Raw genomic sequence first — 24,828 nt, forward strand, 5'->3', positions numbered from 1 at the left:
TGTCTTACTGTATTACTGTAAACGGTTGATTTTCTGCGTTCTGTGTGTTTTAGTGTAAATAAACAGTGAGAATAAAAGAGAGCGCGTACTGTGTAATTGTATGTCATGAGTGTAAGTTGTGAGCTTGGTAATGCTGTGTGTTAATGTGTAGTTTTAGCAAGTAGATAATGCATTTTAAAAATAAAACTGTACTCATTTATTTACCCCAACATAACTGGTATCAGAAGTGAGATCGACAAACGTGATAAACTGGTAAATAAACTGGTACGGTAAAACTGGTGTCAGAATCGAGAATCTAGTAGCGTATATCGTAGTTGGCAGAAATGTCTGGCTCTTCTCAATAAGTTTGGCGACCAACTCGAATGTAGGATAACAAGTGAAGTCTAGCTATGACGAACTCGAACGTAAGACTGGAGGCGAACTAAAAACAGAGTTAAGTGAACTGAAGTGCGGACAGTTTAAGCCAATAAACGAAGTGCACTCTCTCGAAACCTAGGTGAACAGTGACGTCATGCAGGACGACAACGAATTGTATAGGAAGCGGTTCGAATTGTTGCTCGCGGTTGTGGAGTTCGGGGTTCGAGGCCCAGTAGAGGAAACGAGTGACCTATGCAAGAATACGACGGCAGTGAAAACACGAATAAAGCCTACTAGGATGAGGGTATCACTTCCTGGAGAATATCCCGGACCCAGTTCGAGACCAGATCGACGTCCGAGGACTGCGTGGACAGGAGGTGGAAGTGTGACGTAGCCCCCAGCCAAGTTCGACCTAACAGGTGGTTGTGGGAGAATTCGACGGTCGCGGCGGTGTCCACAAACCGAGAGCTGTCAACCGAGTCCAGTTGCAGGAGAGGGCTCAGTGCGCCGATGGGACGCCGTTGGTATTCGACGCCGAGATCGAGTGACCAGGCGACGTGATGGTGGACTAGTCAACCCGAGATGACGCCAAGTGCGAGGCGGCTGACACCCGCGATAACCTCCGCGGCTTCAAAATCCTTCCAGGGAAGATGCACGGCGGGGAGCAGAACCACGAGGAGTCTCTGACGATATCCGGGGAGGTGGTAGCAGCGACGGCAACGGTACGGCTTTAGGGACCCCCTCTAGGATACGGAGCACCAATGGAGTCCGAACCGACGACCAACAAACGAGGGAGCCACCTGACCAGGACACTCGCTCCGGCACGAAGCACGGGGCAGTGAAATGATTAGAGAGTCCGCCATGCCAAATTAAGACGGGCTGTTGATGTCTCCCACTATTGTCCGCGTGCACCAATCATGAACAAGGCTTAGGTGTTGGGCCGGCCCCCACTCTCTTCCTCCCGTGGTGGCGTGGCGTAAAGACTGTGGAAAGTACGAGACGATTAACCTGGAGTCTTCCACCTCATGAGGTTTCTGGAATCTTCTGGAATGACTGGCCCAGGTACATAAGACAGGAGTGACTTGTCAGGAGATAGAATAGGTGTAGTACAGTTCAGTGTGTTGACTCAGCGAAGGGTGCTAGAGTTACGGGTGAGTTCAGTGTGAGCTCCTTCGTTTAGTGGCCGAGTGTGAGTATAGTCCGAGTTGAGAGAGGCTGTCTGTTGGAGCATCCATCTGTGGGAGCTGAGAACTCGTTCGGTAGTCCTGTCGTCGGGTGTGTGAGTCTTTTCGACCAGCTGTTGGAAGTGTACATCAAGTGTTCTATTACACCCTGGAAGAGAACACTGGAAATGTCGGCATGGGGTTGTGAACAATGTTCTACTGGAGTGTGAGGGCAGCGGATACCACCCTGGTCTACTAAACTGTCGTGCGGGGGCTGCGAAATGTGGACTGTGACAGCGCCAACGAGTGTAACTGAGAGATTGAGTGAGACTGCAGTGCGAGTGATCGGAGTTGTGTGTTTAAAGTGTAAATAAGAGAATAAAAGAGAGCGCCCACTGTGTAATTGTATGTTGTGAGTGTCAGTCGTGCGCTCAGTAATCCTGTGTGTTAATGTGTAGTTTTAGCAAGTAGATAATACATTTAAAAAATAAAATGCTGCCAGGTTCTGTACTCATTTAATGAACCCAATACGTCAAATATGTACAGAATGGATAGGGAAAGCCGTGGGGTATTCATATCAGTTAGAAATGATTTACAATTCACCAAATATTAAAATTCATTGATAATGAAAATGTCAGATAGACATTTTCTGGACAAGGAGAACAGGGAAATGGGGAGATGGAGAAACAGTAAATCATTTAATACAGTCTGGGATGAAGGAGATAAATGTGGTAGAAATACGATCATTGGTGGTGACCTAACTATCACAGATACGGTATAGGAGGGAAATATAAACTGTGAGAGATATGACCACCTTTTAGCAGAAGTGTTGATCTGAGAATGTGGATATAACCAATCTGTAAGGGGAAATACAAGGGTTACTAACTTGTTAGACGTAACCAGGTCAAACCTGAGTAAACCCTTGTAAAAATTGGGGTAATAGAAGGAATACGTTATCCTAGTGCTCTTATGTTAAGGTGGAAATAACTAACCTTTAAGGGAAAACATAAGAGGCATTTACTTGTTAAATGTAACCTGATCAGACCTGAGGAAACTGGAATAAGTTAACCTAGTGCACTTTTGTAAGAAAATATCATTGAACCAATGGATCAGAATAGAGAAAGAAATATAGTTAAGATATATAATAAGAGTAGGTACGTAAGCAATAGTTCCTTACTTTGCAGAAAATTTTAATACGTGGGTAAAGGAAAAAGAAAATGTAGAATTTCTACGGGGAGGGCACTAAACATTAATCTTGGAATGGGAAAGAGTATGTGTGTCAAATAAAGCAGTCGGTATTACAAAGTACTGGTCATACAATTATACTGATATCAAGAGACTAAAAAGGTAGTATAGCGTGACATGGAATTAAAAAATTAGTAAAGGAGGAAGAAATGAGAAGAAACCGTAATTGTCATAAAGGAAGCTAAATGAGTTGGTAAAAGTAGACAGAGGACTTCTTTTATGAATAAAAGAGTAACAGGACATTTTTAGAACTTATGGATTGGCACTCTAGGCAATTTGATTTCAGAGCAGGATACTCTTGCAAAGCCCAGCTCGCTGGTTTCCAGCAGGATGTGTCCGAGGTTTCAGACAAGAGTGAACAGCTGGACTGTATAGCAATAGACTTGTCTAAAGCCTTTGACATGGTGAACCATGACGTACTTATAAAGTGCAGTAGCCTGGGTGAGAACTTCCTTAGAAGGCTGGAGTCAGAGGGTAGGGGTACGGGGTCATTACAAGCCTCAGAAAGATGGGAGGGGTGCACTGCAAGGTACTGTACTGTTACCTTTCCAAATTTCTATGAATGTTATGCAAGAAAGATTGAACTCACAAATCAGATATTTTTCAGATGATTAGGGGCTATATAGACATGCGAATTGTTTATATGTATACAGTATACAATATACTGTATGTAACTGTAAGTCAACACGGGTTACTCATCGCTCATCCAACGTTTCAAGGGAGGTACCCCCAATCTCTTCCCAAATCCATTATTGAGAGTCCACTGGACTCTGTGGAAATAACCTCATCAGCGCAACTTTACTTAACCCGTAGCAGACGTAAGAGAAAACAACTTTGGGCTCACATTTTAAATCTGCTTAAACAAATTATTCTCGAATTGAGTCTCCGAAGGCTGACGAACTTCATGTTTAAATGTAAGGGGACTTAACATCTAGGAGGAGAATTCCTTTGGGGTCGAACAAAATAACACTCTTCCCGCTAAGATCACTGTCTGGGGTCAGGAAACGAAAATTAAGTCCCACTTATATCAAGGCTGCAACTGACTCGACAAAAGCGATAGACGAAATGTGGGATTTACTTATTAGTGTGAAGGAAAATTTTACTGATGCAGGAATTGTTTTCAGTGACATTGTACAAAGAAGAGTTGTGCATTTGAGTGCATTAAGGGAATATAATGACCGTGGTTTGTACTAAACTTGATATATTATTTGTGTCCCTGATTGTTGGGTTAGTACCCATTACCTGGTGGCCTGCATTACCTGGTGGCCTGCATCTGAACAGATCAGAAGGTCAGCAAAGATGGGAGAGTTGCTGGGAAGAGTGCTATTTTCATGTCTCTAGAGAAACTAGAGATCATGCGAGCTGATGTACCTACTCAGGATATAAATAAGCAGTTAGATATGAAAATGGGTTTACTATTTCTGTCGGTAATTTGCGGGAGTGTAATTAGAAAAAATATAAAATGGGTAATTTAATAGAGATAACTGATCCATACATTGTTATTGTAGTGAATGGTGAATGAAGACTTTGGTGGGGGAGGTGTTTTTTCAAACAGGTATAATATTTATAGAAGTGATAGGGGAAGCAGTGTGGTATTCATATTAGAAATACATTTTCAATTCATGAAATATTAACATGCAACGAAAATTAACTTTTGGTACTAGACTTCTCATCGACAGCACGAGAAAGGCAGACATTTTTGGCTATAGAGAACACTGAAAGAGGGAGATGAAAAATTAGTGAATGATTTGATACAGTATGACATGAAGGCAGAAAATGTGGAAGAAATATTATCATACTGTACATTATGGAAATATAAAGTCTGAAAATCATGACCACCTCTTAGCAAACACGTTGATCTGGGAAGGTGGATATAACCAACATGTAAGTGAAAATACAAGAGTTAATAACTACTGTAGTTAAATGTAACCTGGTCAATTCTGAGGAAAGTTTTACTAAAATGGGGTAATAGAAGGAATAAGTTATCCTAGTGCACTTACGTTAGAAATTAACACTGAACTATGAGGGCAGAAAAAAGGAACACAATTATGATGTATGATGGAGCAGATATGGAAGCAATAGGTTCTTACTTTGCGGAATATATTAATAAGTTGTTAAATGGAAAGGAAGATGTATAATTTCTGTAGGGAGGGTTCAAATATTTAATTCTTGATGTGAAAGAGTGTACGTGTAAAGTAAAAAAGTCCACGGTACAAATGACTGATGATACAATAATCGGAGATATCAAGAGACTAAAAAGGAAATGTAGGGTGACATGGAATAAAATTAGTAAAAGAGGAAGAATTGAGGGGACATAGTAATTTTTTAAAGGGAACTAAATGAGGTGAAAATGAAACAAAGGATTTCTTTTATGAGTAAACTAGTAACAGGGTATTTTTAGAACTCATATGCTGGCCAAACACTAGCCAATTTGATTTCAGAGCAGGATACTCTTGCAAAGCCCAGCTCACTGGTTTCTAGCAGGATGTGTCCGAGGTTTCAGACAAGAGTGAACAGCTGGACTGTATAGCAATAGACTTGTCTAAAGCCTTTGACATGGTGAACCATGACATACTACAAAGAAAAAAAATGGCCTGGATGAGATGGTAGCAGATTGGGTGAGAGTTTCCTTAAAAGGGTAAGGGTACTGTGGTCGTGGGTATCTGCTCAGAAAATGGGGAGGGGTGTACCGCAAGGCAGTAAACTGGTACCATTACTTACTTCAAGTCATGTGAATATTGTGCAAGAATGATTGAACTCACTAATCAGACATTTTGAAGATGATTTAGTTGTATATAGAAAAGTGAATGTTTATATGAGTATAGAACATAGCACGCGGAGCATGATAAAATACCATAGGCCTATAGGGACTTACAAAAATTGGATCATAATTAATATTGAGAGGAGTCCATCAGTTAGCTTTGGGATCAAGAAACGCAGAAGAGTTATTAAAATGTCTGGGAAGAAGATAAACAATGAGGATAAATGTAGATATTAAGGGGTCATATTAAGGGGTGGTAAATTTCATTTGGTAAATCATCTATGGGATGTGATCAAAAGGCATTTAGGTCACTGCACATGGTAATGGGGATATTAAAAATTACAGGTTTTGGTATAAAAGAGGTGCCATATTTCACACGTCTTGCAAGATCTTAAGCAGCGTATGCTATAGGCATGTGGGATCCAGATGGAGCCTTTTTTGATAAAGGAATTGGATCGGGTACAGACGAAAGCAGCTATGCATGTGATAGGGGACTACAAAACGACTAGCAGTGTTAGTATCATGCCAAGGAAACTCGGTTTATCTGAGAGAGTTAATTTTGTATTAGGATCTCCGATGGAACAGTTTACTGTGATGGAATAGGATATATTATCATTTTACGACATGTAACTCCATAATAACTGCATGCAGCGAATCTTCATATCATGTTACTGCTGGTTGCCTACTACCCCGGCATGCGCTACAAACGGCAGTAGCATTTCTTATCGACGTTAAAATGGCCGTAGGCAGACTGACTCTCGTGTCACCATCGCTTACACCCGGCCTGCGTGTGCTTTATTCTCGCCAGTAGAGCACCCTCGCTCCGCTACCTGCGTGTAGCATATGTGATGTGTCGTACGAGTTTGTTCATGTAGTATATCTTTTGTGGGATCCATTCAGTCTATACTTTATTGACTATTCCATTCTCTAGGAGAAGTAGGCTATAAGAGAAACGTAGAATTGAAACGTTTAGGGAAATCAACACCTAATTTGATTATAAATAAGATGGCAAAATGCGGTAAAAACTGTGTTTATAATAGAAAATTTCATAGGACAATGTGCGATAACAACAGGATAAGCGGTTGTGTGGTAAGGGACGCTCTTTTCCGTTTCCCTTGTTAGCTCTTTGGTAACAGCAATTCTCATTCGTGCAGTAGAACGGAAGTGACTGATTCAGACCACCTGAACAAGTTCATAAAAATACTAAGATAATGTTAAACACACACATAACGTGGTGAATCTAATTTCTATAGGCAGTGTAATTTTTTGTTGTTTGCTATTTGCTTTACGTCGCACCGACAGAGTAATGTCTTATGGCGACGATGGGACGGGAAAGGCCCAGGAATGGGAAGGGAGCGGCAGTGGCCTTAATTAAGGTCCAGTCCCAGCATTTGCCTGGTGTGAAAATGGGAAACCACGGAAAACCATCTTCAGGGCTGCCGACAGTGGGGTTCGAACTCACTATCTCCCGATTACTGGATACTGGCCGCACCTAAGTGACTGCAACTATCGAGTTCGGTAGTGTAAATGTAGAAGTACAGCTAAGTTGTGCATATCATGAAGAAAAATTGAAACACACTCAACAAGTGGGAAGAAATAGATATGGGCTTTCCAAAATTATCTATTGTATCAAGCTTGCGTGGAATTTGAGCAGACACTGAGAGGTAAAACGAGACAAGCAATTCTGAAAATCCTGGCGTCTTCTTAGATTTCGTGACAAGTATAGATTGCGCAGTACGGGAACAATCAAGTATTTAGAGGGATCTCAACAACTATTCAAAATGAACTACAGTAGTGCACTTTAGAAGTTTGTTATGAAACAGTAATGCAGGAAATAAAGCAAGCAGATTTTTTTTGAGGTAATGGCAGATAAAAGAGCTGATATCTTTCACAACACTACAGTTGGTTTTGGTGCATCGTTACGGGAATAACAGCGAATTATTTTGAAGGCTTTGGGGATTTTTAAACCGGAGGATAAAATTGCAGATGCAATTTCTGAATGCATCTTAAACGAACTAAATGCTATGTTTGAAGATAAACCTCACAAGCTATTCGCGCAGACTTTTGATGGATGTTCTGTGATAAATGACGCACAGAGGGAGTTCAAGCATAAATGAAGTTTCAGTATCCTAGTGTACACTTCATACATTCTATGCTCGTCAATTGAACTTAATTATCCAAAAATCTACTTCATAAATTAAATTCATAATGGTGCTTTCCCTTTATTTACCGGCCTTCCCTGCATATTTTCAAGGTCACCATAACGCTCACCTGTATTGCCATCACTGATGGCTCATCAAATTCCGAGCTGTCCTGTGACTTGTTAGAACTTTAAATCTAGAACCATGAACGTAATATTGGTGAACAAGGACATTTTGAAGGAATGTTTGGTAGAATTGGTGAAAATACCGCATGACAAAACTTGACAGGGGGCAATTAGTTTGTGGCGTTCTTTGAATAAGGAAGAATTTATTTTCTGGCCTATTTTTAGTAAAATAATGCCACACGTATACCTTTTATACAAGGATTTACAATCAAGATCGACAGATGCAATGAAACCATGGAATGCAGTGTATAATTTCATACGAGTTGTGAGGTAGGTCTGAGATTTCATAGGTCAGAACCGTGCTAAAACAGAATCTTCGTTAGGTTTTAAGGAAAGGAAGTCGGAAGGCAGGAAAATTGACACACTTGAAGTTTGTGACAAAATATACAATAAGATCACCACCTATTTTTTCATTAAATCATGTTGATACAATGTATTTATTGAATTCTATCAACATTTACGATAACTCTGACAACTTTCCTGAAAGAAAACTTGAAGCAGCTGTTCAATATTGTTCATATCGTGATGAGAACAGGCTGAAGACAGAAATACTCGTTTTGTATGAGAAGCAGGATTTCAGAGACACTAAAGACCATGTCCCATTGCTTCAGCGTCTACTATCACACAATGTATACGATATGTTCTAAGAAGTGACAAAGTAACTCAAGAGTCTGATAACAACTCTAATGATGACAGCTAAACCCGGTAGATGATTTTCATCACTGACGAGAATAAGAACTTTCTTTAGGAACACCATGTCTCAGGAACTCACTGCATTTTCACTGTTGTCCATCGGAAAGAATATAGTGTCACTCAAAAAAGGCTTAAACACCAAAGTGATAAAGAAGTTCTGCACTAAGAAAGAGCGCTGCATAGACTTCATTTTTTGGCATTAATTGAGTTTCTGCTTTGTTCTTTTGTTTTTGATCATAGCACACTTAACACTTTTATCACCGACTGCCGCTACTAATATGGGTGTTTTGAGGACAATTTTTGGATCATGACGAGTGCAGCTATCTCCTGACAATCTACTAAAAGACGAATAGCTGAACGACAATATCTCAGTACTTTGATGTCGAATAATCTTAATTAATATGCCGTATGAGTACATGTTTTTAAAGTAAAGTATACGACGGTTCCTTGCCCAAATCAATAAGTGAAATCTTCCTACCATTTTGATCAAGAGACTGCTTGAAATAGAAGCTTTTGCTGTACCTTTTAGTTCCTTTTGAAAGCAGTGGCGAAGCGTGAACTGAGCAAGGAGGTAGACATATATTTTCTTATTTAAACTATTTTAATCATATTATAAGAAATATGGAATTTTGTTTTCGACGAATGCAGATCTGTATTCAATATTATATTAACAACCTTGAAACTAAGACAAACCCTATAACAACCTATAACCCTACGTACCCTATTTTATTTCTAAATGTAGACTAAATAGGCGGCGGGAGTTGTCAAATAACAACATACTTTTAACATAAAGCAATATCAATATATTTCATTGTTACGTAGATGTATTAAGCGAAATTTAAAAAAATAGATTTTCGTACAAGTCACCTTAAACACTATTCTTGTAAATGAATTCAATCCGCCTGTCCTTCATTTCAGCAAATATATCTATTACTCTCGTCTTGAAGTCCGGCGTCTTGCCCAGATGCCACAGCAGTTCCTTCTCTATAGCTAGAGTTCCCAAGTTGGACAGTCTCTGGTTGGTCATCGAATTCCTTAAATAGGTTTTAATTCATTTGAAGGCACTCACAGCGCGTTCACTATTATAACGGCGTGTGGCCTGGTGCAGGGCTTTCAATTTGACGCCATATAGGTGACCTGCGCGTCTGTGAGGATGGGGCCTTACATGTGATGAATTCTAATGATGAAAATGGCATACACATCCAGCCCCCGAGCCATTGGAATCAACCAATTAAAGCTAAAACCGCCGACCCGGCCGGGAATCGCACCCGGGAGCCTCTGGACCAAAGGCCAGTGTGCTAACCATTTAGCCATGGAGCAGGACAACGTGTTCCCTAGAAACTGACGTTAACGGAATATACTGTACAGCATCAAGTTAAACAATTTTGTTGTTTCCTTATGCACACTCTGGAGTTCATTATTAACAAGTATTATACGCGAACCTTTTCTTGATACCTGAGCTCCCTAGTGCTGGATCGGTATACCTCGGTTATCTTCGAGATTCGCATCGGCAACCTTCGAAACACAAACTATGAATCAGTTATGGATCGCCGTGAGACATCTGGCGTACACTTTACGTACTAGTACTGTTGTTGTTTACGTAGCAAAGCCAAACTATAGAATTGATTCTAAGAACAAGGTTCGTATCGAGAAATGTTATATAATGTGAGTGTGACACAGTTGTTGGCTTAAGATAACAAAAGTTTAGAAAAATAATATCGATCGATCATATTATCGATTCAATTCAGATTTCATTTCCATTCAGTTGCCAGTATAACCGGAACCGGGAGAGCTCCCTCCTTACTCCTCACCCCCGTAAAATCTGGTATCAAGAAAAGGTTCGCGTATAGTAAGCCGATAGTTGTTGGGGTTATAATACCGTAAATAATAATGGCGGGCAAGGAAATGCATGTACTTGAAGGATTTTGAGGCTGTCATTCCTTTATTAGGTGTAAGTTTGCTATACTTGGTATTTGAATATTATTATTTTATTTTTAGACGTGTCTTATAATAAAGTAAATTAAAAATAATTACATTTAAAGCATGCCTGAGATGGTAGCCAATAAGAGCACTTTTATAACTTAGATACAAATACTAGCCAATGAGAGCAAGAAGAGACGCTGGTAAGTCTGTCTACTGGGCGGAGAAATCTTGCTATAGGAAAGTCATGGTTCCACAGTCAGCACCTAGATATAGCCTTAGTGTTGCTCTATGTGAAAGGTTTGAAAATCAAAGGGAACATAACACAGAATGGACAGCGTCTACTTTCGCCTACGTGCTTCGTGTAACTGACGCGAGCCCTAGCATTGCCGAAGTGAGATGAAAATAAGTAAAGCGGGGAAAACCAGAATGTCACGAATGTGGAAATAATTAATGTTCTAAAAAATAATTGAATTAACTAGACAATATCTCGTTCACAAAATGTTAAGGGTACATGCTGTCTACCTTGTCTCCTCTGACGCTTCGCCCCTGTTTGAAAGCATTTAGAGACCCATGTCATGGAATGTGCAAACACTGCTCAGTAAAAGCGCAAACTACGCCTCTAAGACCGCTCTCCCCTCACAAACCGAAATCCTCTATGAATTATGTTCCTTAGGTTTGCAACTTGCCCACAAACATGAAGGCCACTTCTTTGATAGACCATGCAGCTTAACTAACATTAATGACTCTGATGGTCATAAAAAGAACTCTTGCAGGAAAAGATTGACACTACGAAACCTTCGAGTTCTCTAAAAGAAAGAACAAACGTATTTTCTAAAAAAATAGCTGTTTACCATTTGTAATACTAGTGTGAGTCTAGTGACCATGTTCTCTTAACTGAGTCTACCATTTTGTCAGACTGGATATCGACCACGGTTATCCCAGATGAGTCTAGCGACTACGGTTTCCCTAGCTGAGTCTGGACATCATGCTGAGTCTAGCGACCATGGTTCTGTCATTGTATCAGACTGGAGTAATCACATGCTGTATCACATGACGATTCATAGAGCATAAAATATTACTATTAAACTTAAACTATCACTTCCCTAGTGTGAATAAAGTTAAATGTAATCTATAGAGGAGCACTTTATACCCTAAATATTACATATGGATATTCATTAAATTTAGTTATTTTTTCCTTGTGCTAGGATCGAACACACTAACTTGAGCAGTAACATACAAAAATACAGGCAAATGTTGGGAGGGGAGGGGATGTAGAAGTGCTTAATCGCATCACAGTTCGACACTATATTGGACACACATAAAAACAACACAGCACTAAAAATTGTCGGGGTTTGCATACGTGATTAAAAACGTAGAGACCATGACGTGATTATTAAGTAAACGCGTCCATGTAAGAACACTCACACTGATTAGCCTTCATGATGTATTCGAACACGCTAACTTGAACATAGCAAGTCACTAGATTAATTCATATAAGCACAGTGCTGAGATTCCTAAATGACATATATACAAATTGCACACAGCTGATGCTAAATGATTATTACTTTCAATTCGCTACACACGTTTCGAACATAGATTGTATACACACACGTAAGAGGAATGTTTCCTCGCATCATACATACATACATACATACATACATACATACATACATACATACATACATACATACATACATACACATAGGAGGGCGAATAAAAAACTAAGTTACACTTGCATGTTACGGGCATTTATGAAAGCAACTATACATAGGCAACATGGCTATGACAACATACAATGTAAGTTCACTTTTCCACGTAGTCCCCAAAAGACTGTAAATATTCCTCGGAACGGTCAACCAACTTTACCATTCCGGATACGTAGAAATCACCTCCACCGCTATGTAACCACCTGGAGACAGCTGCTTTTACCTCCTCATTGTTTCGAATCTTCACCTGCCGAGATCCTTTTTCAGCTTACCGAACACATGATAATCGCATGGCGCTAAGTCTGGACTGCATGGAGGATATTGCAATTCCTCTCACCTGAACCACTGCAGCAGTTCGGACGTTTGGCGGGCCGTGTGAGGTGTTGCATTATCGTGCAACAAAATCACACTGGCGCTCAATTTTCCCCGCCGCTTTTCTTTAATTGCCTTACGCAACCGTTTCAACGTTTGACAGTACAAGCCGAGTTGATTATCGTGCCTTTCGGCATAAATTCCACGTGCACCACACCCTCCATGTCAAAGAGCACGGTCGTCATTACCTTTCCTGCTGAAGGTTGGACCTTGGCCTTCTTTCGTGGTGGTGATGTGAGTGTGCACCCATTCCATCGATGTTCTCTTTGTTTTGGGGGTGTAGTTGTGGACCCACGTTTCATCCCCTGTGATGACTCGGGGCAGAAACTCGTTGCCCTCCAAAGAAAACAGTTTCAAAAAAGGCCAGCGACGATTATAAACGTTGTCCCTTATCAACATCGGTGAACAGACGTGGGACCGATTTTTGACACAATTTACGAAATCCAAGGTGCTGGTGAAGAACGGAGAACACACTGCCATGCGAAATGTACAGCATGCTGGAAATTTCCTGCAGTGTTATGCGCTGATTATCTCTCATGATCCCATCAACACGGTCAGCGTTTGCAACGGTGCTGGACGTGCTTTCGCGATATTCGTCCGTAAGATCTGTGCGTCCAGCGTCAAATTGCTTACACCACTTTAGAATACCTGGGTGATAAATTGCACGCTCACCATATACAGCAGTGATTTCACGATGAATGTCCGTGAAACTGAGCTGTTTAGCCCCAGATCGTTGCACGCACCTCCAATTTGGAGTGAATATTCAGTAGACGTGCCATGGAGCCTAGCCCGCTCTGAACACACAATAGGACGGGATACCACAACAACGTTACTATCGGACGTGCCAGCAGTTACTTTAGCTCGCTTCGCACTGGTCACGATCACCAGTGCTCTCGCGGCGAGATAGTGTAAATTACTTTTGGATTCGCCCTAGTACACTCATGATCATAGAAAACGGAACACCTCGATAGACTGGAGATAGGAAGTTTATACTCACAGGACATGTTCATTATTATATTCTCCAGAAACGATTAGAATTTCAGTCACCTAGGTTCACCATGTGTCCTGTTGCCTAGTTTCCATGGGCACTGATAACGTTTTCCATGCGCGATGGCATCGACGCGTATAAGGCGCAAATGGCTTCCTAGGGTACAGCAATCCATGATGCATTCACCTGGTTCCACAGTTCGTTGTTGGTGGCTGGCATTGTATCACAGCGCCGCACCCATCGTTTCACCACATCCCACACATTTTCGATTTGCGACAAGTTCGGTGATTGGGCGGGCCAGGACTACAGTCTGACAGCCTGTGATAACAAGAAGGCACATGTTCGTGCAGCAACATGTGGTCGTGTATTGTCCAGCTGAAATATGGCGTCTGGGGTGTCGTGCAGAAAGGGTATGGCTACGGGTTGCAGGATGTCATTCACGTAGGTCAAACTGATCACAGTGCCCTGAACACGCACCAGCTGGGATTTGTGATTGTACCCAATAGCACGCCACACTTTAAGGCCTTGAGTTGGCCACGTATGTCTTGTGCGAATGCAGTCTGTGTGATGCCTCTCCTTCTGTCTACGGCGAACCAAAATGTGGCCATCATTTTCAAACAAACAGAACCTGGATATATCCGAAAGCACTAACTGCTGCCATTCCTGTTCCCAGTGACGTCGTTCCATACACCATTGCAGTCTAGCATGTTTATGCACATTTTCCAAAGGTAGGCGGAGAAGTGGACGAAGTGCCGGTAACCCAGACAGTAACAAACGGCGACGGACTCTCACTCCTGATAGTGTACGATGTGTTGCACTGTCCACTCTTGCGTAAGGGCCGAGGAGGACGCAGATCCATCCAGCAATGCCATTTGGATGTGGTGTCGATCTTCTCGGGGGTGGTTTGGGTGGTACGAACTGACCCATCGTCGTGTTTTACTACCTTTTGTGAATAATTCTGTGCACACCCATTGCACTGCCGACACACTTCGTCCCACACGAGCAGCAATTTTACGGATGGATGCATCACGTTCTCACATGCCAATAATGCGCCCTCGTTCAAACTCACTCATTTAACGGTACGGTTCTCGCATACGTCTGCGAAGCTTCCTGCACGTCTGCTCATGTCACACTGATTCATTACCTTCGGTTATAGCGACAACGAGAGCCGCAGGCACATTTTACCAGTCGGTGGTTGTGCACCGGGATATCGATATGGACCTTGAACCTGAAGGCGGACATGGTTCAAATGCTAATCATTTCTTCAGAATGTACTAATGTACATGTCCTGTGATTATGAACTTCCTGTCTCTAGTCTTTCAAAGTGTTCTGGTTTTAATGAACATGAGTGTACGTGCATACATACTTATCATAGTATAGTGTAATATAAACTTATATAGTACTCGCAGTATGGAACGAGATTTGTTCTCATTCATGTTAAAGCATTACACAATTCCTTGCATTGTCTTGTTTAGAAAGAAATGAACGAGTATGCACTTTTAGAAAGAGAATCATGTACGTCTCGGAGAGGTGGAAGCTTCAGATTTCTATTGATGCAGTCTTAGCATTAAGGCATATTAATTAGTATTAAGCCATCTGAATTATTTAAGGTAGGCCTATGTATGAATTTGTATATGAACGTGCTGTATTTGCAATGCTAAGATAATAGTAACTGGACCGCTCAATCTACTGTAAGTCAGAGTGTAAAATTTTGAAACACTTAAGGTACGTGTATATTACGGTGTTGTAATGTTAAACTAGTAGTAAGCTCAACCTGCAATATTGTAAGCCGTAGTGTTGTAAGCACTGGAAGTACTTAAGTTGTGTGTGAATTTGTATATGATGGTGCTGGATTGAAAATGTCAAACTAGTAGTATTTCATGTGATATTTTCTTTCCATGAATTGCTTGTTGTACTCTTGTTATAGTAGTAGTAGTAGTAGTTGTTGTTGTTGTTGTTCTTGTTGGGTAATACTGTTTTAGCTTGAGTTTGTTATCACACTACTGTAAGTGGTCATTGCCACCTGGATATAATAATAATAATAATAATAATAATAATAATAATAATAATAATAATAATAATAATAATAATAATAATAACAAGAATAACCTGTGGTATTTCTGCATAAGCGTCAAAGGTAGAGTAAACTATGAAATAGATCTACAGCCTAAAAGCGAATTTCTCACCTGCTTCTTAAGAATATTTTTAGACATGCCGTGTTGACCTCTCAGTCAGAGTAGCATAGTGAATTTCTCACCTGCTTCTTAAGAATATTTTTAGACATGCCGTGTTGACCTCTCAGTCAGAGTAGCATAGTTGTGGACTTGCATTCTGGAGATAGTGGGTTCGAATCCCACAGTCGGCAGCCCTGAAAATGGTTTTCACATCTCAGAGTTGTACAGCTGTAAGCATGTGTTTGGTGAATGGTAGGTTCGAATCTGACTGACGGCAGCCCTGAAGATGGCTTTGACAGCGGACAAATGCTAGGGTTGTGCCTTAATTATGATCACGGTCACTAGCCTTTTCTAACCCTTATGCTGCTGAAAAACGTTTGAGAAAAAATTACGGCATGTGAAGTATTAATATTGCTTAGTACAGAAAAACATGACCCGAGCTTTGTCGTCTTCTGCTGCTTTCTCTACACTTTAGGCTACTTAAAGGATGCAACAACGAATTAAAGGAGAAAAGTTACTTAAGTATGGTTCGTCCATTATTGGAATATGTAAACAGTGTTTGGGATACTCACCAGCATTACCTAATAAATATATGGTGTGTAGATGAAAACAGCAAGATTTGTAACAGGTAATTTCAGGAGAAAAAGTAGTGTATCAGAAAAAATGTTACAGAAACTTGGGTGGGAAACTTTAAGGAAGAGAAAGGAGAAAACTACACTTGTAGTATTATATAGAGCCTATACAGGGGAGGAATCATGGGGCGGAAATTCGTGAGAGGCTTCAGTTGGAAAATAATGACATCGGCAGGGCTGACCACAAGTATGGAATTAGAATGGATTTTAGCAGAAGCGATTGGGGTAAATTTTCATTCGTTGGGAAGAGCGTGTAGGAGTGGAACACTTTACCAGGGGATGTTTTCGAACCTTTTCCAAAATCTGTGCAGGTATTCAAGAAAAGAATTGAACAGAGAAAAAAGTACTAGAGGGCATTCGACCTGTGCAGGTTATTGTAAATAAATACTTTCTTGTGAATAAATTAGAATTCCATCCCTTGGTCTATGGAGATTGAACAGACGAAGTAAGGGACTGCCTGTAGAGGTGAAGTACAGTGGGGACTTCAAAGGCCCTGGGGCAGCTGTGGTAGCTGTCAAGGCCCTTCAGGAACTCTGAAAACTGGTGGCAAAAGAGGCTCTGGTTAAGACGCAGCAGGCCGTTATGCTTGTTAGAAAAATGCAATGAAAATTATCTTATACCAGTTGTATAGTATTATTTGAAGTAATTCCACATACTGAATAGGGGTTGATTATGTTTATAAGTACAGAAGATATTATGAGTAGAATTTTGTAAAGAATACAAATTTATAAAGGATGAGCTGTGTGTTTAATAGAAAAAATGTTAGTGCAAATTGTGTAATAATGTATTTTAGGAAAATGTCTTCTTCTCTTCTTTAATTTAAAATTCATTGCTTGATGATAATTTATTTCTATGTACCATTTGCCACCTCATTTTCTAATAAAGTGATTTTGAATTGATTTGATCTGTGCTTTACAGTCAGGTGCCCTTCATAATGCTTAGACGTCTAGCTCTAAAACTGGGAGCAGTCAAAATACGTAAGAAGAGCGTCTAACCGTAAAAGAGAACCGACAACTTTCATCAATTGTTATCACGTAGGTTGATCGTAAAACTGAGAATACAGAAAATACTTACGAAGGACATCTAACACTAAAACAGTGCTTGCGTAAGTTTTGAGCAGGAATTCTCTTAAAACTTGTTTACGATAGAGGTTTGAACTCAAATAAATAGCTCGTACTGTGTTGCTAGTTCACTTTCTCGATGCCGCTGACCTACGGATAAACACCTAAGGCTTTACGAAGATGGTAGTTTCGAAACCGGCCAACGATCAGAGGAGTATATCACGCAAAAAGCTGATCAAAAGTCGAAAACGTGAACTTGGTCGGATACCGTAACATTATATCCCCTCGAAGGTCAATAAATGTTACGTCACATATCAGTAGTTGTAGTAACCCCACACCTAAGATCTTGCCACACAAGTAGTCGTAAATGAGTCATCGTCTGATATGCTTGGGTCCGCTCTTGCTAATGTGACGAACAATATAAACTCCTTTCTTGTTCTGAGATTGTGATTAGAAGTGTTTTATAACGAGGGCTATAGACGAGGATATAGAAGGTATGTACTTCATTTTAACGTGTAAGTAATATGTATTTGAATGACTCCTATCGATTACGGCCACATAAGGGAACAAGGTGTACAAAACGACTCAAAGTTTGATAAATTCAAACTATTGCAGTACTTTTGAGTGTGAGTTCAGCCGAGTTCATCTATAATTCATATGTTATCATCAACTTTAGCGTTTGCTGGTAAGATTGAAGAAGAAAAATGTCCCGCATATGCACGCCTTTACTATTAATGAGATTTCGAATTAAAGTGGGGGGGAAGAATGCTGAGGTGCATAGGCCAGTAAAATAAACGTGTAGGTTTTCCCCGCATATATATAGATTATCATACATATTCCACTTTATTATTTCCAGGGTCGGCTCTGGATATGTCAAGAAAATCACTTTACGATATTCTGAAGCAGTGTCCAAATCGGAAGACAGACGAAAAGTTCAATTCTTGGAATGTACGCTTTTAGAAATGACTAACTGTCCAGAAAGTGCGATGGTTCCCTCAGACACGCTTTAAAATTATTCAAGTTTCATCTTAAGCAATAGTGGACAGCTTCCAGTAATAAGGAAGAACGGTTTTTGAAGAAAAATTAACAATGGCTCAAATCGAGAGTTAAAGTACCTACTCGGAAGCCACAAAAACCAGGTCGAATATCGAAGGAGTTTGAAGCGACCAGTGAGCGCAGCAAACACCGAAAATAAAGAACTTAAGGGAGCAGATATCTCATGATCATTTGGCATACGCAGCACAGTTGAGTAAGCGTGCTGCAGGAAATATTGTTGCTTCCAAAACTATGAAAGACATGACCTCATCACCAACAAGAGCTACAAGGTACAGAAAATTCCTTACGTCTACTTCCAGAAATGCCATCCAAAAGCACACTCCAGCAACAGCATTAGCAAATTGTTGTGGAAGCTCACATGACGAAAAAACAATATGAGACTATTCACACTTCTAGTAAAGATATGTTTCCATGTTATTCACTTGTGAAAGAAGCAATGAAAGGTGGTTACCTGCGAGAAGAGTCCATGACAGTGACCGAAACCTGTGCCGAAATCAATCTTCACGAGCTCCTGGATCACACGTCTTTAAATTTATGCCAATACCTGAAGGATGTTTTGGAAAATATAAATTTTAAATACGGAAGGAGAACATAATCTTGAACTCTTGTCCAAATGGGGTTGCGATGGGTCACAAAAGTAACAGTTCAAACAAGTGTTCCAAAATTGTGCGGATAGTGATGCAAATATCTTTCAAACTTCATCTGTGCCCATGCAACTGGTATGTAACACAGGTCACCAGAGGAAGACTATATGGCAAAACCCAGTGCCGTCATCAACGAGATATTACAGGCCAATACGTATTCGTTTTGTTCACGAAACAAGTGATATTACAAATGAAGAAATAAATTACATAGAAAACCAAGTAAGAAATCTGAGGAAGACCAAAATACCTTTCGCAGGTGGTGCTTTACTTCACATAAAACATACACTAGTGCCCACCATGGTAGACACAAAAGTATGCAGTGCTGTGACAAATACATCTTCCACTATGAGGTGCTATATATATGTTGAGACACCTCCAAAGTATAATAATTTAACGAATTAACAACGCACTGAAAACCCCGAAACTCTCAAATTTGGACTATCAATTCTTCACGCAAGGATACGATTTTTTGAGTCACTCCTTCATTTATCTTACAAAATCCCTATTCAAAAGTGGCAAGCAAGAACTAATGCAGACAAAGCAGTTATAACAGACACAAAGAAACGTATTCCATAAGGGTTTGAAAGAAGAAGTGGGACTCTTGGTTGATGTTCCTAAAGTAGGATTTGGCAACAGTAATGATGGAAACACCTCAAGGAGATTCTCTGCCGATCCTGATACGGTTTTCAGAATCGCAGGGATAGATATAAATCTCATAAGGAAATTTAAGGTTATTTTGGAGATTTTGTCGAGTGGATACAGAATTGATGTAAAGAAATTCGTGAATTACTCAGAAGAAACCGCAAAATTTTATGTAAAACTGTATGGGTGGCACCCAGTGACACCCACTGTACCTGCCCAAGGCTTCAGTACATAAACAAAATACCGTGGCTCATAAACATCATATTAGAATGGAGCATCCTCCGATGAGTTCCGAACTCAGCCCGGTATTGAAGTCTCATCTCTCCTATTAGAATGGGACGCTAGCTAAATCAGTAGAACATTACGGGTCTGAATGTACCGCCCGGTGGGGCGATAATCTTTTAATAATCTCTATAGTAGGGGAATCTTAATTATGAGAGGAATACTAGTTCATTACTAATGAGAAGATAAACTATATCTTATATAACAAATTTATTATACTTGTGAAACACATCTCATTCACTTGGATATGCCATACAATACATTTTACAAAAAAATGATATTCCGATTGATCTTGACGTTTTAAATGTTTGGTAGTCTCTTTCTACACCTCATTCTACATTCAATTATTTCAATCTTAAAGAGGCATTTCCTCTTGAATTATTTACACTTAGCACTTACACTTATCACATTGCGCATTGCCTATCACGATTACACATATTTAATTAGTATGGGCATACCCTGCTATAATTCTTTTTATCTGTCGATAATTAATATATTCAAAATATACCAAGATACGATACCCTAACATGGGATGAACAGAAGTAAATTGTATGTTTTTATGACTACATTTCCAAATATCTGAAGGCCGTATCCCGTCATTTCCCTAAATTAATCATTGCTGACTATGCAATATAATACACGCGCTTGTTTCATTGGTATTCCAGCAAATACTAACATGACATTATAAACAAAGTTGCAATTCTGTGTACGAACAATAGAGCGACTTCAAACATCCAATATCTCATTATTATACAATTTTGCACTTCCTGTAATAAGTAGACAAAACATTATGCACTTTAAATACATTAGATGTAGTTGCAGGAGGTTCAATCCATCTGTTGGTAGTAACAGTGAGCACTAACTTTCACTGTATCCAAGGGATGAACCCTGGATCTCCTGGGACATAGAATATGTTAACCTGTAACCCTATACGTTTTAAATGGTTAAAGAAGAAACTGGCGAATTCGCTCAACTCATAACACTGGAGCTTAATCAACGGTATTAATAATAAATGGTAGCTCGGAATCATTGTTTCGAGGGAAATACGACAGATACTACTCCTCCACTCTTCACAAACAGAGCGAGCGCTCGGCCCGTCTCGTCCTTTTGCCAGGTATCATAAATCTCAGCCAGCTGTGGCCTGCTTCACTTCCAAACATAACGGCCCGCCCTTCAAGGTACTTTCAGAATCTGTTTATTCGCAGCAAATCGCATAATTCCTTTCCTGACTGCTTATCCCGACTCATTACACCTTGTATCTACCTCTGTCCTTAATTATTTAATGTATGGCCCGGCATGCACCTCGCGCTTACCAACTTAACTCGAAAGGAGCTTCATCTAAATTTGACAATACCACGTCCGAGCTACAGCCTGGACAATAGTCTAAGCTGTCTCTTTCCCCACGATACGCCGAAACAAGCCACCTTGAAGATGAATCTACAACACGGGTCAATTTATTCCAAGCACTCCCGAGCTAAATAGCTACACAATGTATATTCCAATTTCATGTCTCGTTTGTTGTATCCGACGTCTTAAATTCTAAGCGGGGTTTTCCTATTTCATTATGTGAAGTGTCCATTCAACAAATTGAAAAAACTTGTGATGACTCCTGTTAGCTAGTGGTCGGCGATGATCTGAGTCATTTATGCAGAATATTTATGCCCTATTATTTTAAGACACTTCACACTTAGTTAATGTAAGGTTCTTAAATCTACGTCATGCACTATAAACCCTTATAAATAAGCAGAAAAGAAATATGGTTGCCTCAACCATGAAGAAATATCTCCTATAAAAACCCATCAAATAAAATGCTGTCATCCCGCTGAAATAGCATACTAGCGACCTGTATTATATCTACATGCAAATTTACTTTATGTATTTACATTATGATACGATATTCTAATAATAATAATAGTTGAAAATGTACTCGGCCTTTCAGCAACCACGAACACAGCTTTAGAGGAGGGCACACCCATATATTTACTCGGTCTTCATGATGCCCTGAGCGACGTGAAGTCCTTTGATGACCAACTGGTGAGGCCCTAACATGACGGCTTGATCTCGTGCGAAGTTCCGAACGATCTCTGCTATACAAGGCGAAATTCCGGCAGACAGCTATATATCTCGTTCACTCCGACGTTCTTGTAGACTCCTTATGTAAATGAGGGGAAGTTGTTTCATGTGAATGCGTTAGTTTATATCACACATCACAGATTAAATATATGGTTGGATCTGCTCAATGACAGGAGCACCCCAAACTTATGACGGTTATGTCTCTGAAGTTTCACGGGTTCACTTAGAAATGTCACTGGATACGCTACTACTGTGTTAACGCTCTCGTACTACATAACAATAATTCAGGCATACTCTACTGCACTTAGTCATACGTAGGTCGAGCTCTTCCCTGCGTTAGGGATTTATCTGACGAGGCACTGCCCTTACACATTGCCGACACTTTATTAAATATTTCACATCCGTTTATGATACACTCGCTCCACGCACTTAGCTAAATACGTGCCTATTTATGTTAATTCAGATGTACTAGCTTTAGCCATATACGAGGCTCGATGCACGACCACCTCGTCACACGGACAACGATCATCACAGTTTCGTACCGTTTTTACTAAATTTGTTAGCGGTACACTGTACCTTACACTGTACACGTAAGTAGCTTAATCAGACTGTGGTTACTTCCACATAAAATCACAGACTTTAATACATCAATGTAGTGTACTGTTCGTACTTCAGAATGATCCCTTCACAAAGAACTCACACACAAGTCACGACGAACTGGTAACGAACTGATGACGAACTGAAAATGAACTGATAATGTCTGTTTCGCAGCTCCGTAATATATAGGCAAGATACCCTGAATCTGGTGAAGAGGGAAAACACGCCTCTTTCTCAAAATGTGCTTCGGCAATACGTGACGTACAGTAACGAACGGGGTATCAAATTGTAGCTCCTGTACTCCAATTTTCACTGACTGAATCTTATTAAAATAGCTTCGTGGATTCTCGAGCAATCTTAAAAGTGTCCTTTGGTCTCTGTCGATGGATGGTGACGAGTGCTAGGGTGATCCTTGAGCTCGTTACCACGGTCAAGACCCAACATCTGGTAACCATTAAGGCGCACCTTTGTAACGGCGTAATTACCGTCCTTTCAATTACGTAGAGCACTTCTCGGTTTCATAATTGTGTGTAAAATTCTCTGATTCAAATGAATGTTTGCACCTGACTATCCGTTGAGTACTGTAAGATTTGTATTAACTGTCTTGTGAAAAACAATTGAATCGGCATGTTGGCAGTGGTGAATGGATGAGGGAAATACGGTATAATGTTAGTTCTTACGTTGAAAATCCTCCATGAGCTCTGCTAGTGACCTAGATTCTCAGTCGCGTGATAACGCGTCTCTTTTCATCTCGCTTGCGGTTGGAGTGAGAAAACTTCAAGTAAAAGCGCTCCTGCAATGCCTCGCTGCTAATTACCGGCAACTAGAGTTTTGTCGTGCGAGTCAGCGTACTGTCATTCGTGTACCGGAACGGGTGGAAATATCCTAACTTGGACCATTTTTATCGTACAATGACGCTGAAAACGGCATATTCCATCTCCTGGGTATCATGACATACTAGAGGTTACGTTGTGAACGGTCACACCGCAGTACATAAAATTCTGAGACACGCTGCCACATTAAATAATCTGCTATGTTGCCCATTGGCCTTCTTTCAGAAGAGCCAGCCGAAGCAAGAACTACACACTTTCGCCCATATAGCCTACAATTTTGCAGGAAGTTCTCCCGAGTTCAGTGTAACAAAGATATACTGAACAGACTTTTGTTAGCATCAGATCCACTGTTGAGCAGTAATGGACAAAGGCGACTAAAGAAAAGCTAACCCTTTTCATCGGAAGCCTTAAAGCTCTTACTTCCAGAAACACCTAACGTACTTCTAACAGAGGAAAACAATGAAGAGACAGAAGAAACCGATGGTGATGTGTTTGATTAGGTATATTTCTAGTCATATTTTATACACAATGGCAATAGACCGATTCGAAGAAGATGCTGTATATAAATATGTGTGGTTATTTTCGCAAATTAGTTGGCCGTGCGCGTAGAGGCGTGCGGCTGTGAGCTTGCATCCGGGAGATAGTCGGTTCGAATCCCACTATCGGCAGCCCTGAAGATGGTTTTCCGTGGTTTCCCATTTTCACACCAGGCAAATGCTGGGGCTGTACCTTAATTAAGGCCACGGCCGCTTCCTTCCAACTCCTAGGCCTTTCCTATCCCATCGTCGCCATAAGACCTATCTGTATCGGTGAGACGTAAAGCCCCTAGCAAAAAAAAATTCGTAAATTATGAAAACTCCTGTAGTTTATTATTTATGATTATGAATAATTTGTAATAATTTGTAATATGAAATGATACGAAAATAATTCGGAGAGGATTCCAGATACACTTTGTATGTAATTGTTTCATATTACGAAACTCGTCAAGTATTATATATTAATATTTATCAATATTACAAGTGTGTACAAGTACTGAATATGTACTTAATGGTCTGATTTCTTGTGTTATATATGAAAAATGTACTAACTAATTACACTAAATCACTTTTTATCGCTTATTATGCTAAATGAAACCCCTAAATAATTTTGGCCAGGTTTTGAGGTGAAATACTCCTATGTGCGACGGCAGCCCTGACGATGGCTTTGACAGCAGAAAAATGCTAGGTTTGTTCCTTTATTAAGGTCACGGTCGCTAGCCTTTCCTCATAAATATGTCGCTGGAAACCGTCTTGCAAAAGAA

The sequence above is a fragment of the Anabrus simplex genome, chromosome 2 (genome assembly GCF_040414725.1).
Source record: "Anabrus simplex isolate iqAnaSimp1 chromosome 2, ASM4041472v1, whole genome shotgun sequence".
In the NCBI taxonomy this organism is placed as follows: domain Eukaryota; kingdom Metazoa; phylum Arthropoda; class Insecta; order Orthoptera; family Tettigoniidae; genus Anabrus; species Anabrus simplex.